Here is a 4,997-nt window from a genome sequence, read left to right on the forward strand (position 1 = left end):
TATGTGCAGCTGACCCCACCCCCTGTGAGGCGAGGGGTGGGGACATTGCACCACACAGTCTGGCCACAGTGAGTGGTGGAGGCCGGGTCGTGACCCTAGAAGGCCCGTCAACGCACCCGAGCCCTTGGGACTTTAAGTGGGGCCATTGGGGAAGGGTCTTGACAAGATGGCTAGCTTTGCCGTGGCACTGGAGGCAGCAGGAAGCCCTTTCCGGAGTCCTGGTGAGGGTGACGGTGGCCATGCTGGGGTAGCAAAGCTGGCAGAATGTAGGCTGGGTGCTGCCGGCAGCCGTTTCCCACCCTGACGGGTGATCCTGGATGAATGAAGTCAGCACAGGAGAGCCAGGAGCCTCAGAGATACCCATTTCTGATGACACCGGGACCCCGTGTTGCCTGAACCCTGTATACCTTGGACTTCTCAGTCACGTGAGCCAATAAACATTTTCCCCCCTCGAAGCCAGTGGCTTTCGGTCATTTGTAACTGAAAGAGCTCTGGCTGCCGGGACCGTGAATGGGAGGCGGCCCAGGAGCAGGAGCAGTCTTCCCTAGCAGCCAGCTGGGCCCAGTCCGGGGAAGGTGGACACTTGGGTCCGCGGAGCCAAGGGCATGCCACGCAGGTGTGATGAATGGGGGTGGGAGAGGAAGACCCCCTTGGAGCCGGTGGCTGGGCTGTGTCCGGAGATGAGGTTCTGAACTGAGAAGGTTCGGAGTGACGAGGCTGGGGATGACTGGGGAAGGCAAGGAGGCCGGGGTGCTGGGAGCAGCCTGCAGGCAAAAGGCTTGAGGAGGCACGGGTGAGGGGGAGACGCCTGGGAGCTGCTGGCCTGCATCTCTGTGTTCTAGGCCTGCTTCTTTTTTTTGTTTTGTTTTGTTTTGTTTTTAGAGATTTTATTTATTTATTAGAGAGAGAGAGAGAGAGACAGCCAGAGGGAGAGGGAACACAAGCAGGGGGAGTGGGAGAGGAAGAAGCAGGCTCCCAGCGGAGGAGCCTGATGTGGGGCTCGATCCCAGGACTCCGGGATCACGCCCCGAGCCAAAGGCAGACGCTTAACGACTACGCCACCCAGGCGCCCCTCTAGGCCTTGCTTCTTCAGCCTGGGTGGTGGGCCGATGAGTATAACCTCTGGAGCCAGGCCCTGGGTTCAAATTCCGACTTCTCCATTTGCTAGCCTCGAGCAAGTTCTGTAGTTTCTCTGTGTCTCAGTTTTGTCATCTGTAAAATGGGGCGAGAGACTACCTAGGTTAGTTGTGTACGCTCTACCGTATATACTAGTTATTAGTTAGGGCAAATGACTGATTTAAACTCAAAATACATAGGCTCAGACGCAGTCGATGTTTTTTGCTTGCTCGTGTAAGACCCATTAATGGGATTCATCTAACCAGTGGCAGTGTTTCTCCAAGAGGGACTTCAGGGCCCAGGCCCCTTCCATCTTGGGGCCCCACCGTTTTCAGCCCACGACTTTCAAGGCCACTGAGGAAGGGACAAGCTCGTAGCCCACGGAGGTGTTTTGGGGCCAGGGCTGGAGGTGGCCCCATCGCCTCTTCCTCCTGGACCTGTCGCAAGGTCCCACCTGAGGGAGGCTAGGAAGAGTGGTCTAGCCCACCGGTGTGACCGACTGGCTGGTTCTGCCGCAGGACCTCACAGGCCTTTGGGAAGGGCTTGACCCAGCCTTTGCCAAGTGTTAGGAGTGCAGCCTCCTGAGCTGAGTGAGGCCAGGGGCCCGGTACCCCTGACTGGGCCTGGCCTCTAGGTGCTTCCCAGGAATGAGAAAGATGGCTGTGCCCGGCGGGCACCACTGGATACCAGGAGCCGGCAGCTTGTCAGCATTCCATCTGCAGAGCTCTGTCTGGGCCCGGATGATTTTCTCCCTTCATTCTCTAGTTCCCTGGGGAGCCTTGGGCCTCGGGCCAAGTCCTATCTGAAAGCCTCAGCGCAGCCTTGCCCCACCCTGGTCTGTACGTGGGGCCAGTGTGTGAAATGGGCGGCCGCTTCCGAGGCAGCAAGGCCACCAGGAGCTGCCCCCCTCAGGTGAAAGGTATGGACCCACCCCTCCTTGCCAAGCGGAGAGGCTCCCTCCACGGCGCCCCTGAGGATTCAGTCAGCAGAGTGCCTTGAGCTCCCAGCACCCTCACTCAGCAGGGAGAGGTGAGGCCACCGTCACCCACCAGGAGCTGGAAACGGAGGGTGCTGGGGCTGAGGGCTGCCGAGGAAGCCAGGAGCACTGGAGCTCACACTGCTGGGGGCGATCTCAGAGGGGGATTCCCTGGGAAACGGTGTGGCAGCTCCTCCTTGAGTCTGTTGACCTACGCTTCCCCGCGGCACGATAACGCTCCTAGGCACGTGTCCACCGACAGACACGTGCAGGAATGTTCCCAGCCCCCAGCCAGAGACAACCCGAGTGTCCAGCAACGAGAGCACGAATAAAGAAATGATAGAACATTGGGCAGCGGAAGAGCCATAGAGAAGCACTAACGAAGTCACGGGCGGACCTTGTAGACGTTCCGTTGAGCAGAAGAAGCCAAACACAGGACTACGCCCTGGGAGCTCATTCATTCAAAGGCGTTCAGGACCGGGCAGTGGGAGTCAGTATGACGTGACCGCGGGGGGAGGGGGCTGGCTGGGAGGCCGTGCAAAGAGCCCTCTGGAAATAGTTTACCGCCTGAACTGGGTGGTGCTTGTATATAAAACTACATTAAAGCCACGTGTTTAAGATGTACATTTTTATGATAACCTCATAACGATTTTATCTATTGGGAACCCGTGGCCTGCTAGGCAGGGATGATTATGTGTGTTCTCGGACTTTATGGCTGATGGGGAGAGAGAAGATAAATAGTATGTCAGGTGGTGGAACGTGCCCTGGGGAAAAGAAAGCACAAGGGAGCGGTCGGGAGTCTGGGGGCAGGAAGGGTGGCCCCAGCCATCCCATACGGGGTTCGGGGGAGACTCTGACAAGGTGAGATTGGAGAGAAAACCCCACTAACTGAGGAGCTGTCTGAGGAGAGGGCTCCAGGCAGAGGGCCAGCGAGGGCAGAGGCCCGGGGGATTGTGATTCGATCCTGGCAGGTTTCCCGATGGGCTCCCCCAGCTCCCACGACCTCAGCCGCGGCCCGGGAGCCTAATTTAGGACCGACTAGCCCTGTACGCGGCCTGCCTTGGCTGGGGGGTGTTTTTGTGGCAGCCTCTCTCGGGGCCTCAGAAGCTTCCTGAAGGGGAAGACGGTAGCGGTGTAGACACAGGAGGAGCTCCCATCCACACCTGCCCTGTGGGGGGCCCAGGGGCCCAGTGGGTGGGGAAATGGGAGTTCATGGCCTCCTCTCACCCGAGGGCCATCCTTTCTCAGGTTCGGTTCCAGGATGTGCACGGAACCAAGTTCCCACCATTCCAGGCCATGGGCACAACGGCAGGGGGATGACACCCGTGACCCAGATGCTCCACCAGGGGCCTGATCCCTCTTCTCCTTGGGCAGAGCCTTTGTGAGAGCGGCGGGTAGCTCTGGACACCCTCAGGGGACTCCTCGTAGCTGGGGAGTGGGGAGGAGTTGGGTGACCCTCCCCTCCTCTCAGCGGAGTGCACTTTATTCCGAAATCATGTCCTTCCTATTTTGTGTGCATGTGTACGTTCAAATGTCATTAAGAGAAAAAACTGGAATGAGGACTAGGATCTCTGCGCTCACCCCGGCAACCGGAGAGCTGCAAAGGAAAACCCGAGATCTCACATGGCACCTGTCAGACTGGCGAGAATAGGAAGGTACATAAACAGGGCAGCTGGCGGAGAGCCGGTGACGGAAGTCTGGGGCTTTTGGTGGGAGTGTCAGCCAGTCAGGATGTTTGAAAGGACAGTCTGACACCTACGTGCCCCCGGCAGGTCCACTCCTGGGTAAAAGCTCTCACAAATAGACAGTTCGTCGGTATGGTTTGAGGTGGTGAAGAGCCAGGAGCGATGTGCCAGCAGTGTGGACAAAACTGAAACACACAGTGTTGCAGGAAAAACAGAAAAATACAGACCCAGGTCTACGGCAGAGCCATGTTTATGGAAACTAAAAACACAGAACATCTTGTATATTTCTGCCAATTACTTGGTGACCGGGGGCAACGGCCAGAAGGTCTCTCTGCTTCAGTTTTCTCATCTATAAAGTGGGGACAATAGTAACAACTCCGTCAGGGACACGTGACGGTGAAGTGAGATTTGATACATTAAGTGCTTAGCAAAGTGCCCAGCACACGGTGAGCGCGGAGTAAATGGCCTCCCGTCACTGATGCATGCGGAGCTCGCTGCCTAGAAAGCAGATTGGAAGGGCATGTGTCAAACACTAGAGCAGGGGGGCTATGGGATGCTGGAGTAGGACTGGGGATGGGCTGGAGGGAAGGTTCATTTCAAAGGGAGGCTTTTTTGGGACTGTGGTGACGCACGGAGTGCCCCAGACCAGGGAGCACGGCCTGCTCCAGTCTATGCTCCCAAGTTTAAATAAAAATGGAAGATATTGCCAATTGTCATCTTCCAAATGGATGGTGTCTCGTAAGGACAAGAAAACTGTGGCCCTGCAGTGTTTATGGGATCATGTATGTTTTTATCATTCACTCACTCAACAAGTATTTCTGAGCATCTGTTCTGTGCCAAGCCCTGTTCTGGGCTCTGGGGAGGAGCACACAAAAGATTTTTTTTTTAAACCATTTTATTTTTTATTTTTTTTTTTTAAAGATTTTATTTATTTATTCGACAGAGATAGAGACAGCCAGTGAGAGAGGGAACACAAGCAGGGGGAGTGGGAGAGGAAGAAGCAGGCTCATAGCAGAAGAGCCTGATGTGGGGCTCGATCCCAGATCGCCGGGATCATGCCCTGAGCCGAAGGCAGACGCTTAACCGCTGTGCCACCCAGGCGCCCCTTAAACCATTTTATTTTTATTTAAGGTTATATTTAATTTACTTATTAGAGAGACAGAGTATGAGCAGGGGGGAGGGGCAGAGGGTGAGGGAGAAGCAGGCTCCCTGCCCAGCAA

The sequence above is a fragment of the Ursus maritimus genome, unplaced genomic scaffold (assembly GCF_017311325.1).
Source record: "Ursus maritimus isolate PB19 unplaced genomic scaffold, ASM1731132v1 scaffold_23, whole genome shotgun sequence".
NCBI classification, from domain to species: domain Eukaryota; kingdom Metazoa; phylum Chordata; class Mammalia; order Carnivora; family Ursidae; genus Ursus; species Ursus maritimus.